Source organism: Condylura cristata, unplaced genomic scaffold (genome assembly GCF_000260355.1).
Source record: "Condylura cristata isolate star-nosed mole 26May11 unplaced genomic scaffold, ConCri1.0 scaffold00008, whole genome shotgun sequence".
NCBI lineage: Eukaryota > Metazoa > Chordata > Mammalia > Eulipotyphla > Talpidae > Condylura > Condylura cristata.
This window is the reverse complement of record NW_004567109.1, coordinates 5,395,520-5,408,951: the sequence shown is the minus strand read 5'-3', so window position 1 is coordinate 5,408,951 and position 13,432 is coordinate 5,395,520. Positions and strand designations below refer to the sequence as shown.

At 54.8% G+C, this 13,432-nt stretch overlaps 1 protein-coding gene across 1 annotated transcript in view; it reads right to left on the bottom strand.

Annotated features, from left to right (window-relative positions):
• KAZN (kazrin, periplakin interacting protein) overlaps positions 1-13,432 on the bottom strand; it is a 345,483-nt gene that overhangs the window by 17,414 nt on the left and 314,637 nt on the right. The window lies entirely within an intron of this gene.

Genomic DNA, 13,432 nt, shown 5'->3' with positions numbered 1-13,432 from the left:
GCAGGTCCCCTGGCTGAACACCAGCACCAGGAACTCAGAGACAGTAGCTCAGTGCTTGCTACCGGGCAGGGCTACCTGGCCCTGAGCCACACCGGTCCCTCCTGCTGCTGTGAGGCCCCCAGAGATGGGCTCGGCCTGCAGCGAAGTCTTTCTGATGGGGCCCAACAGGGGTGACTCCTGGCATCCAGCTGGTATCCTCCTTGGGTTGGAGAGCCCTGAGTGCCCCCCTCGTTCCCGTGACTGGGTCCTGTCTCTGTAACATGCCTCAGGGAAGATGAGAGGTGACGTGTGGCCAAATCTGGACTCAGAATTCCCAGACACACCCCTGGTCGTCCATTTAGACCTGGCGTGTGGAAACACTGAGCTTTGTGGTTGAACAGAACTTGGGTTAGGGGAGAAATTCTTTACATTTGAAGCCTCAGTTTACTCATCTGTAAAATGGGCGTAACCACCAGCTTCCTCCTTGGTCAGTGCGGGGGGGCTGTAAATTCCGAATGTGGCGCTGGAGCTGACCCTCGGACACGGGAGCGTCCTACTGGTCACGAAGTCTCCTTCCGCAGAGACCAGGCTCTTGCGGGGACACGGGGGACACAAGACCTTACTTGAGTCCTGCTGTCCCCGTTAAATGCGCCTGGAGAGGAACTCTGCCCTGGCTGTCAAATTTCCCCAGCCAGACTCCAGCCTGTTCTGTGGGGAGTGAGGCTGTCTGTGAGGGGGATTGAGAGGAAGAGAAGAGGGAGAGGGAGAGAGACCCGGGAGCGCAGTGCCTCAGGGAAAGGAGGGAAGATAAAGAGGCAGGAGGGAGTCCTGGCGAGGGGAGGGTGGCAGCTAAGTGGGCCGCTGCTGGGGGTCTCGTGAGCATGTGTGTGTGTGTGTGTGTGTGTGTGTGTGTGTGTGTGTGTGTGTGTGGCTAGCAGGCCTCAGGCCTGTGAGGGGAGCTGCTTTCGACTTACAGGCTGTGTGGCGACCAGACCGGCTGGCCCGTCTGAGCAAACCACACTTTTCGGCTGCTGAGAAGGGACAGCTGTTCACTGCCCACCCCCTCGCCTGCCAGGACTGAACACCCAGGACATGCTGCTCAGAGGACCCGGGAGGGGGAGTACTGGGGGTCGCACCGATGATTAAAGGCAGTTTCCAATTTCATGGGCTCCATCCATCCTGGTTTTTCTGTCCCCTCTGTCCCGGCCCTGGGCTGCCAGCAGAAGGCTGGGAGTTGAGGACCCGCTGGGCCCCTGGGAGTCTGAGGACTCCTGGGACCCTCTCCTCAACCGCACCTCTACATCACTGGGTGTGAGCATCCGTGATGGAGTTTCCTCCAAAGTAGTCCTCACGGCCCAGCCCAGGTAACTATGACAAGTGAAGGCCTGGGGGCTGAAGCTGGGCCTCTGCCTGTTTTCTAAATAAAGTTTTATTGACACAGACATTCATGTAGGCGTATTGCCTAGCGCAGCTTTCCTGGCACAAAGGCGGCTGAGGGCTTAGTTCACAAATCTTAAAACAGTGACTGTCGGGCCCTCCCTGGTGGCGCAGTGGGTTAAAGCACAGCACAAAGAAGCTTAAGCCACTTCCTCACGAGTTCTATCCCCACCTGCCCCGGAGGTGACCCACAGGGTGCGGCAGACCTTTCCTGACCCGCCCGCTGCTCCCCTCAGCAGTGTACTTCATCCATCTGCCTGTTCTGCTCCCCGCTCTGTCTCTGGTGAATCCTCTCACCCTCCGCATCTCTGGCCTGTACCCCAGTTCTGTATGAATAAATAAATAAATCTAAAAAAAAAAAACAACAAAAAACAGTGACTGTCTGGCCTACTCAGACCTACAAGACCCTGAAGACTCTGAGGCTGGCATGGACTAGGAAGGAGCCAGGTTTGACTCCCAGCTCTGCAGCTCACCAACCAGCTGGTGCAGGGAGGAGATGCTCTGTATATCTGGGGAGGCCAGCAGGCCCGTGTGAGGGGGCCAAGGGACCCCTGCTTCGGCTCAGGTCTCCGCCGCCTGGGCCCACACTGTCCAGTGGATGGCAAGTCACACTTGGCTGCAGAGGGCTGGTGATGTGGCTTGTTCACATTCAGCGGGGAAAGTATAAAATAAGGACAGAATTGTGAAGACTAAGTCCAGAAAAACGCATGCAAATGATCTCAATTATTTTTCTACTGGTCACATATGGAGATGATGATATTTTGAGCCTATTGGGTTCAGTAAAATATCCTCTTAGAATTAATTTCACCTGTTTCTGTTTACTTTTTAACGTGGCCGTTAGAAAACAGGAAATGAAGTTTTGGATGTGCATATTTCCACTGGCCGCCTGTCTGGAGGGAAGCTGTTTGTGTTTGTTGGTTTTCTGCCCTGTAACCTCTGTTTGGTGCGGTGGTTCACGGAATGTGGTTCCTGGACCCATTGCATCAGGAAACTGGTTAGAAATGCAAGTTCTAGAACTCAGATGGAAATTCTGGGAGTGGGACCCCACCACCCTGGCTTCAGGAAGCCCCCCCACCCCCAGGTGATTCCACTCCACACTGACATTCTAGAACCACCTGTGAGGAACTACCTTGGGAAACTGCATATTTAACTTAAAACTCGGCAATGATCAAGCTCTAATGCCCTCTCCCAAACTTTAACATACATAAATTCCTTAAAGCCCTTGAACATTCTTCCCAACTTGCATGCTACATGCCACACCTACTGTTTCTGTTATCTCTTTTAAAACCCCACAATTTGCATAGTGCCCGGATGATTATTTTATACAGATACTCTCTGCTTTCAGTAATTTACCAACACGTTCAACAATTCCTTGGCTCATTTCTTCTCACATCTCAGGCCTTTTTTTTCTGTAATAATTCTTATTCCCAAAGAGCAGGAATTAGAAGTTCTTTATTAAAAGTACTTTGACAAGAAGCTCCTACAGCTTTTATCAGAGAAGAGCCCAAGATTCACCCTTGTTTGTCAAAGAGCTTTGCTGGGTGCTCTGTCTTCCTGTTTGCGAAGGACAGGCCAGCTGGCTGCGTCCTCACTGGTCTTGGAGTCATGATGAGGGCTAGACCTAGGGCCTGGGCTCCCCGCTGGGTTTTCAGTCTCCCTTCTTGCCTTCCCCAGCCCTCTGGGCTGCCCTGGGGCTTCAGCCACCTCAGGTTCTGTCTGACTTGGTGCAGCCTGCAGCTCTAAGTCGTGAGCTCTGTCAGCACCGTGAGGCCACTGTGAGGCCTTGTCCATTCCCCGCCCCCCAACCCCCACCCATCTCTGGGTCCACCTGTGGCTCAGGTAGTTGCGCCTTTTGGTGGCGATGCGTACAATGGGGTCATCATCCTAACCATGCTTGCACCTCCCGCCCTGCCCCCTCCCTCAGAATGTGTGGTCACTGCCTCCTGGACATTTCCCATGAAGTGGTGAGCGGCTTTAACTTATGCAGCGCGAAGGCCGATCTAGAAACGGCAAGGTGTCCACTGGTGGAATTTACATAATTTCCTTCAAAACAAAGAGAGCTTTGGGGAGATCAAGGAAGAGGCGTTCTTACAGCTCAGAAACCTCTAGGATGTCTCGGGGAGGGAAGGCTCGCTGCCGTTTCCAAGCACGAGTCCCGAACACCTACCTGGCCACGTCTGCATCTGCGCGGCCACCCAGGTGACCCCTCCACAGCCCGCCGGGATGGCTAGCCCAGCTGCGAACTGGGAGCCCTGGGAGGTGTTACCCATGTTGTGAAATAAGCCTTCTCTCCCCTTTTCTCCTTAAATCACGACACCCCTCCCCCACCCCTCCAGTGCCATAATTCTGGAAATCAGAGAACTAAGCCTTGTTCCAGTGGCTCATGGTTTCACCCGCTTCATGGTTATCTTCCTGGAAAGCGAGGTAGTGCAGTTACGGTTATCTTCCTCGAAAGTGAGGTAGTCCTGGGCCCCGGGCCTTACCCTTGTCCCGTCACTTACTACGGGTCCTTGGGCTATTTATGTTGCCTTCCTGAGCTTCCGTTTCCTCACCTGCAGGTTGAGACACTCATACATGTGTCCTGTGATTTTGATGAGGAATACAGCACTGATAATGGATGTCATCTCATCATTCCCATCGTACCCTCAGCCCTCAGTACACAGGAGTGGCCAGTGTTTGTTGAATGGCTGAATGAGTGTACATGAACACCCTAGTTGGGCACAGCAGTCACTCAGTGTCAGCAAGTCACATCATCCTCTCCTTTTCCAACTTTGACTCTGCGGTCCCTCACCCCGGGTCAGCGTTTGCCTTCATCTCTCAGCCTGTCCCCCTCTGTCACAGGACCTCTGGCTTGCCACATACCCTCAGGGGATTTCTGGGAGAATATAGAGTCACCTTTCATCAAGCCATCAGCAGCTTCACCTGAAGAGGAAGCAGCCCCTAGAGTCTGGCAAATTCCACAAGAAATGGTTGAGCCACATGGCTGGGATTTCTGGCTATGGCAGGGTGACCCCAGACCACAGCTCTTGCCATGGTAATACGCTTCCCTGGGGGTGAGGAGCCAGGTTCAGAACTGAGGGAGGCCCCTTCTGTCCGCTGGGCTATCTGGGAGGGGAGGGTGGGGTGGCCTTTGGCGGAGGGGGTTGGTGCTGAATTGTGGGGGTGCCTGCGGCTGGCAGGTCCATACACTGATGGGGCACCCATGTCAGAGCTGGATGAGCTCATAATGCCTGGGGGCAGCATCAATGGCCCAGGGACAAAGGGGGGAGTCATGGAACAGTCCCCCACAGGACGCTACAGTTTAAAAAAATGGCTTCCCACATGAAGAATACATTATATGCCATTTTTGGCTTCTTTTGAAAATTCAGGGGCTCTAGAAACACTGGAACCTTGAGGAGCTGCTTCCTTGAGGCTTATGTGTGTGTGATCCTGTAGCCGGCATCCTGATCCCCACTCCACTGGCTGCAGGCTCGGCTCTCCCTGCCCCCAGGCCTCTGGTTTTGAGGTGCGGTTGGGTCCAGTGTAGCCCCTGGCACTGAGGTGCTCCCAGGGGGTCTTGCTGCCGTAGCAGACCCTATGAGCAGATCCCCCTTGGGGAAGTGACCACCATCACGATGGCAACGCTGCTCCTTTGCTGTTGTGGATGTGAGCTCCCCCATCCTCCCTGGGAGGGGCGCAAGGCCGGGAGGCCCATTTCACAGGTGAGAAAGTGGAGTCGGAAACACCCTGCAGCTGGGGAGAGCACACACAGCTGGGCCTGGACACCGATGCCCACCCACACTCCCTCTCGCACCAGAGGGCAGCGGCCGTGTGCCAGGCGTGTCTGCCAGTTACTATGTGACCCTAGTAGCTCTGCTTCGATCTGCATTTTACAGAAGGGGAAACTGAGGCTCAGAGTTGACTCTGGACCCAAACTCTAGATGTGGTTCCGAGGCCCTCTGGGTTCTGATTAATCAATCCTGCCTGGCTCGGGCTGTCACTTCCATGAGTGTTTCTTGTGCTCACAGTCCCAGGAACTGACTCGCCCACGCTGCAGCTGCTGGCCGGGCCTGTGCCCTCTCACCCTTTACCTGAGGGCCTCAGGTTCCCTCCAGCTCTGGCTTGCAGTGACAGCTGTCACTTCTGCCCTCCCTGCGTGGCCCGCGTGCCCTGACCTCGGCTCCGTGCCACCACTGGGACTCCAGCCTCCTAGGAAGGAAGGAAGCCGGCGCGGTGCAGGCGTGCAGCCAACTTGGATGTGACTCAGACTGCGCTGGCCCGTCCCTGAGAAAGCAATTAGGCAGCCCGGAGCTGATGGGGTGACAGGGCAGGGGGGACAACGTCCTGCCTGGCAGGATGGCCTGTGCCCTCCCCGCCCAGGACCCTCGTCTTACCCTCCATCTGTCTACACCCGGGACCTGGAACAGCCCAAAGTGAATCCCAGCCCCAAATTCTCAGCCACCCTGTGGGAACTGTTGTGCAGATGCTGCACCCCAACTCTGGCTTCCTCTGAGCCCAGGAGATGCTCAGCTAGAGAGGGGGCCAGACTCCCCCAGCCTTGCCCCCGCTCACCTCACTCCTGAAGGCACACAGGGTCCTGTGGGAGCCCCAGGACCTTCCCACGGCCAAGGATGTTAGAAATGTGGCGTGTTTTACAAAGTCCAAGAACCCCCTGCCTTAGCACCTCCAAATACAGAAGACTGGGACTAAGGGGCCCAGGCAGCTGCCCTGGTGTGTCCCCTAGGGTGCTCCGCGGAACCAGATGAAAAGGCAGGGTCCCCACGGTCACACAAGTTTGGGAAACACGAGGTGGAAAAGTGCAAGGTTTGCTTCACTGCAGAACTCGCCAGAACTTGCTGGGCTGGGAGGCGCTGCTCCCTCGGGCTGCAGGCGTGTAGATTTTCCTCAAAGCGGACTGAGCTGGGGTTACTTTCCCTACTGAATCTGTGGTCTGCCACAGCTACAGCACCGGCCTGGGACCCTGGAGCCCTGGGCTGCGGATTGGCCCAGCCAGTCACGCTCTGCTTGGCTGTAGGCCGGTCCCTTCCCATCTGCAGTTGAGGACCCTGGGTGACGGGCCTCGGAGAGCCCCTTGGCTCTGAAACTCTTGCTTCCTCTGGTCCCCAGTCTGGGCTGGCTGTAACAGCTCGGATGAGATGCTGAACTTACCTGGGCCTGTCTTTGCGCCTGCACCCAGGGGCCTATTCTGTCTGCCCCACAGGGGCAAGGCCTTCCTCACTATCATGGTAACCATGGCTAACGAGGCTGAACCCCAAGCTGAACCTTTCTATGTCTTACCCCACTTCATCCTCACAGCTTCTCTTTCCCCTGCATGACAGGTGAGGAAACTAGGCCAGACAAACGCAAAGACTTGCCAAAGACTGCCAGGTGGCAAGTGTCGGGACTGGTTTGAAGCCAGGGAGTTTGCCCAGAACCTACAAGCTTAATTCTGATCCTGGGCTGCCTACGACAGGGCTTGCTGGGGGCCTTGGGAACTTCATGGTTCACCTGGGGAGGTTTTCTGGCCCTCCAGGCATAGGCTTCCAGAAGCCTGGCACTGTTGCCTCCTGGCTAAGTGCCTCTAGGGAAGCTGGGGTCCTCTGGGAAACCCCTAGGGATTCTGCATCCCAGCTGCCAGTCCCTGCACTCTGCTCTGGAGGGCTCAGCAGGATCCTGGCAGCACCCTGGGGGACAGCCTGGAGTCTTGGTAGGTGTGTTTCTCACTTACCTGGAGATCTAGGTGCTATCCCTGAACATGGCCTTAACCTGCTTTATAAGATCCTTTCTGGAAGCTTCCCAATAGCAACTCTGCCCTAAACCCACAGGCAGGGAGGTGTACTCACCCCGGCACTGTCTAACCTCTACCAGTTGGATCCACCCCGGAAGCTTGTTCAATAAACTGGTTACAAAACCTCACCCCTAAACCAAAACCCTGGATTCAGTAGGTATGGGGTGGAGCCCAAGAACTCATTCTTCAAACAAGGCCTTGTCAGATTTTACACCTTCTGACCTAGGCATGGTTCTCAAACTTTCTCTCTTTCACTTTCCTCTTGCCCACCCTTTTTTTCATTGGTGGGACCCTTCAAATAGACCCTTGCATGGGGGCCCAGTGTGTAGCAGGTTAAGAGCAGCACTTCCCGCTAAGGAGGTAAATGGAGACCCGCTTGCTAGTTCTTACCAACCATGCCAACCTCTTGAGGGTTCTCTGAGGAACCTCTAGGGTTCCACAGAACATAGTTTGCAAACCTGATTACTCTAAAAATCCTCCACTCCCCCGCACCCCCTGCTCTATCAAGCAGAGAAAACCTAAGCCTCCAAAAGATGGCTAGTGGGATTTTCTCAAGTTCTCTGAAACTTCCTGCTGACCCACTGTCCCTGGCGTGTAGCTCAGCTGGACTTAGGAGCTTGAGTTGATTCTCTACCTGCCTCTTTCCAACTGTGTGAGCTAGGGAAAGACCTTCACCTTTCTGGGACTGGCTTGCTCATCTGTAAAATGGGGTGAGGGTTGTTGGACTATCTGAGTGAACATCTTCCAGGCACACCTCACTGCTGTCCAGAACACCCCAGCCCTGGGCTGACAAGCATCTCCTTACAAATGTGCCACCCTGGGGTGAGCCTTGGGGACTTCTGCTCCAAGATCCCAGCCTTGGGCACCTCCTTGCTGCTAAATCTCCCAGTCTTGCCCAGCAGTCTCGACTTGGACTGCGGAAGGACAGACGCTGATCAGGGCTGGTTGATTCTCGGGGCCAGCACCTCACCCCTCCCTGTACCAAAAAGTCTTCATTCTTGCACAAGACCTCACGGGGACTGACTTTGAGTTCTAAAGCTGGTGCCCCCCCGCTGGGGATATGTCACATGGCCTGAAGCCCCAATTTCATCTCGGGGACAAGTTTTGGTCACGTCACCTCACCTCCTGGCAGGTGACCTGTATCAAGCTGCTCCTCCACTTTTTTCCCCGCCTTGACACTTAACTGCTCAAACTCACAGGAACACAACCACAGGCCTCGTCCTTTCCAGGCTTCAAAGCACCCAGCTCTCCTTTCTGAACCTAGGAGGGGAGGGCCAGTGCCTGCATTCACAGGTGAGGACACTGAGGCTCTGGGTTGAACAACTTGCCTGCAAGTGACACCAGATCAGCGCTGGGAGGGACCCTGCAGGCTTGGTCCCGCTGGGGGCTGCAAGTGTCCTCCCAGGGGAATACAGCACGCAGTTTGACTCTCTCCTTCTGGTGCAATGAACTGGTACTTGCTGACAAGCCTGTGAGAATGCAATCGATTTCCAGAACCAGAAACCCAAATGCAAAGCAGCTGCCCGCATTTTTTAAGGAGTCTGATTCACAAGCCTGACAAGGTCACTGCTGCAAACTGCCCGCAGTGTCTCGGGGACCCAGGGGTGCGGCTAGGTGACCTCAGCCCTGCCATTTCCGGGGAGAGGAAGTCAAGGCCCCTGCTGCTGTTCATGCTTCTTACTGATCAGTCCCCTTGGGATCATTGCCCTCTGGGTTGAGCTTGTTGGAGTGACCCATGGGAGCGTGGGGTGGAATATTAGCACATTTTCCAGTAGCTGGGCTATGGGTCAGAAGGCATTAGCCACACCCCACTGTCATGGACAACTCACTTTGCCTGCAGTGACCCGCTGGTGCCCAGCAACTTCTATGACATGGTCCAGGTCAACTCCTCAGCTACTGTGAGCTTATGGGGCCTTTTTCCAGCATACAACATCCAGACTCTCCCCATTCTAAGCTAAAGCTAATATATGTGGGTTCTCTGTATCATCACAGCTTTTTTCACTGGAAAACAGGAGCTGGTAGGCGGCAGGACACCTGTTTGCCCCACCAAGTAGGGCCTGGCCTGAAAAGTTGGAGACATTTGTTCAGAGCTGATGAACTGGGCGTCTGAAAATGCAGGTTTTTGGTGAGTAGGCTAGTTGAGATTCTAAAGGTTCTGTTGTTAAGGAACTAACGAAGCCGGAAATGCTGCCTACTAGCTAAGACCAGGCACCCAGGGGGTGAGCCTAACACCCTCAGGGGGCCCTGATGGGGGGTGGTGCCTGGGCCAGGGACCACCCCCCACCAGGCTGCAGGAGTTCGAAGGCGAGGCAGTGAGGTGTCCTGTCTGCAACTTGCTCTCTGGGTGGGGCAGGGGCTCAGGGCCTGGGCCAAAGGCTCCGTCTCAAAGGCAGAGGTGTGCTAGTCTGTCCCGGAGGCTAGCGGGGCTGGAGCGGAGGGGTAACCTCCAGCCAGGCTCTGCAGAGCATGGCGGTGCCTACCTGCTCCACAGCAGCCTTCTCTCCCGGGGGCAGGGCGGTTCTGGAGGAGCTCTGCAGCCGGCCTCCCAGGGTTTGAAGCAAATTCTATTATCACCAGCTTTGTGACCCTAGGTGATTTGTTTAACCTGTTTTACCATCCATAATGCAAGACGCTGGGAGGGTTAAGGAGTTAATACACAGACACTGGCCCACGGTAAGTGCTTAATACGGGTTAGATATTATTATTATTGTTTTATTATTACTATTAGGGGTTGACACCTGCCTGCCTACCATCACAGGTGGCAGACATGCAGAAGGGTGACTAAGAACTGCCTACTCCAACTTCCGCCACTTGAAACTGAACCACTTGGAGCCAGGGCTCAGAGAAAATTCTTTCGTTCAAGAAGGTAGTTTGGTTTTTTGACTACAGCCACAGAGATCTGAACAAGACGTAGCTGGTCCTTGAGCTCACAGGCTAGCTAGGATCTGGATCAAGTCACTCATCTCTCTGGCCCGAGTTTTCCCCACCTGTTCTGGGTAGGGGCCGGGTGAATTCTGGAATGGCAAACTGGCTTTCTCCTTGCTGGCAGGGGCTTTCTGATGTTTATAAAGTGAGGAAATCAGGGACCTCCGGGGCTGGGTGCACAGGGCTCTTAAATTGATTAGTGATGTCTGCATGAGGCCCGGAAGAGGCGGCAGGGCACGTGGTTGGCACTCTTGCCTCCTTGGGGTCAGCCCTGTGGCCCCAATACTGCCAGCACACTAGAGTCTCCAGGGAAGGCTTACAACACCCGAGTCAGGAACACGGGGTTGGGAGCGGGGGAGGGGGAGGGGGGCAGCGTTAGTTATGTTTTTGAAAGCTCCTTTGAAAGCTCCCCGGTGATCCAAGGTGTGGCCAGGTAGCGACCAGCCGGTGCAGATGCTCTCAAGTCCCTCACAGCCATCGGCCCAGGGCCCGTTTCCACCCGCATCCTCACTAACCGGCCGTCCCTGCGCTCTGCGCTGACGGCTTTGGGCTTTCTTCCAGCGGAAATGACAGGGATTTAACAGAAGTTTGCATCGGTTTTATTGCTGGAGAGGACTTGCTTTGAAATTGGGAGGTGGATGCTGAGGGCTTGGGCTACACTCAAGGACTGGGGTGTCGGTGGCCTGTGGGGCCACACTGAAATGTCACAGTGGAAGGCTTGGAAAGCCAGACTACGCTGTGACTCCCTCCAGCTCTCTTACTGCCACTCTGTCCCCAGGGAGGGGGGAAGCCGGGACTAGGCAGAGACCCCCTGGCGTCTGCAGGAACACGTGCCCCGAACTCACAGCTGGGCCTGTGCGAGGAGCCGGGGGGAGAAGGAAGCGATGAAAGCTGATCGGGGCTGCTGGCTGGGGCAGGCAGGCTCGAGGCTTAGAGATACGCTAAGACCAGGGGCAGCCCTGGATGCCCACAGCTCTTCCAAGTTATAGTCAGGGTGGCCACGGGGAATGGCTTCTGGGAGGCCAGCCCAGCCTTAGCCCTCCACGGGCCCAGAATCCAGCCAGCTTTCCTCGGCCCCTCCCGGCAGCCCCTGGGACCCAGCCCTGGAATTCCATGAACAGGTCACGGGGACTCTGCCTCCCTGCAGGGCGCAGCCCCCCGCCAGAGCCAGAGAGAAGCAGTCAAATAACGTAGAATTCGATAATATTTTAAAATAAGCTTTATTTAGATTTTTTTTAATATTTTATATTTGCATCCATGCCTTCCAGAAACCTTTCCCACGGGAAAGGTTATTTTCATCTAAAGTTACCCATAACTCATTCTCTATGTGACGTAGTTCTCTTAAATAAATCATCCTTAGTAACTCTTAGAATTATCTCCTAATTTACAAAAAAAAAACTGAAATGAAAAGGAACTACTAAATCATGACCAGGAGTGCTTTTGATCTTAGTTTCTCATAAGTAAAGGGAAAACCATAAAAATGAACCAAATAATAAAAATTCACGGTTTGGGAGGGGGAGGGAGGATTCTCTAAATATCTCTGCAGAGAGACCCAGCTGCAGCTCCAGCTGCTCTCCCTGGCGGCCAGGCTGGTCAAACAGCTCCGCCCAGGGAGAAGGCTGCCCTGGAGGTTCCTGGCCTGCTTCCCACTCCCAGTGGGGACGGGGTTCTCTTAGAGATTTTGGACTAGGTATCCTATCCACCCTGACAGAGACGCTCTAGCATCTTATGGTCTCGTTTCTTTACGAGCTGTGAGCGGGAACACAGCTCTGGTGGTTTAGAGGGTGGTGTGAATGGAGCTGTGTTAGTGGTTAAGATGGAGTGAGAGGGACAGATTCACAGGTCAAGAGAAAGGGGAGATGGAGTTTCAGTTCCCGGGAGCCCCTGGCTGAGAAGCTCACGCCTCCTCCAATGAAAAGCGTCACAAGACACACGGTTCCTTTGCTGCTGTGGCCACGCACTCTCCAAATGTTCCCGCCTGCCCTTTCCCGGGGTGAACGGGCTCAGGCTGCAGTGACAAGTGGGAGGTGGGGGCCCCTGGGACCCCCAATTCTTTTTAGTGTGGCTAGAGGAGCCAACCAGAAAGGAGAGGGGTGGTGGTGCTAGAGGCTGTGACCCCCACAGCGTCCCCCCTCGAGAGGGGCGCCTCCCCCCATGACTTCCTGCCCTTCGTGCAGACCAGACTAAGGGTCAGGCGGACACAGAAAGGAGCCCACTCAGGCCTGTGGCCGCGCTGTGGTCAGGGGTCGGCCATCGCGCCCTGCGTTCAATCTCCCTCAAGGCCAGGCCCGAGAGGAGGTGACCGCTGCCGTGGGCACGGTGCCCACCGAGGTCAGTGACAAACAAAGGGAGAGCGAGAGAGGCTGGGGAGAGCTCTGGAAGCAAGGTGGACACACTTCCATGCAGGACCGAAGAACGTGGGGGCGGGGGGAGGTAGAGAAGGAAGAACAGAACGAGCAAGCTTTGAAAGCCAATGGTCCCTGGGTTCTGGTCACCCCAAACTCGACCTCGCAGTCTGGCAGCAGTGTGAGAAGAGAACAGACAAGTCGACAGAAACGCCCACCTCCCGCCCACCCCATGGAAAAATAGACATTCCCTTATTTATGCAATAATTTAGATAGAATAAGTTTTCTGCATTTGTGCAAATAAATTAAACGAAACAATTTTCTTCTTTTTTTCTCCATCAAGAAAGAAATAGCAACGCAATTTAAAAACTGGCAGGCCGTTAAAAAGAGCCCGTTAGAGCGCTCACAAACCCCGCCCAGACCTGGCCGTGGGCTGGGCGCGGGACAGTCTTTGCAGAGAGCCGACCTTACCCTGCTGACGGTGGCAGTTTGTGGTTAAAGTGACTTGGGCGCTGCACCCCGACACAGGGTCTGGTCCCCCGCGTTCACACTGGGAGAGGGTGGGGGGGGTGGGGCACATCAAAAACAGACCACATCCTTGGGGAGACGGGCTCCAGAAGTAGCAGTGTGGACAAGGGACATTTACAAGCACAGAGTGCACAATAATTTTGTTATTTACAAATACACAGCAGTCCTTCAAGTTTTCAAGTTTCATAAAAAGGAGGAGGGGAGGGGACAAGGGGAGGGGAACAAGCCGACGAACCAAACGTAAAGAAAAAAAATAATAAAACAGAACAAACATTGAAAAAAAAACCAAAAAGCCAAACAGAACAAAGAAACAAACTCAGGTTAACAACACAGCTGTATCGCCCCGAAGACAACAGAGTTGACAGAGTCACACACGTTTGTAGTATGTACATCAATTACAGAGGTGGCGACGCGGGACGGGGCGCGCGCGACGCGCATCGGGGCGCCCGGC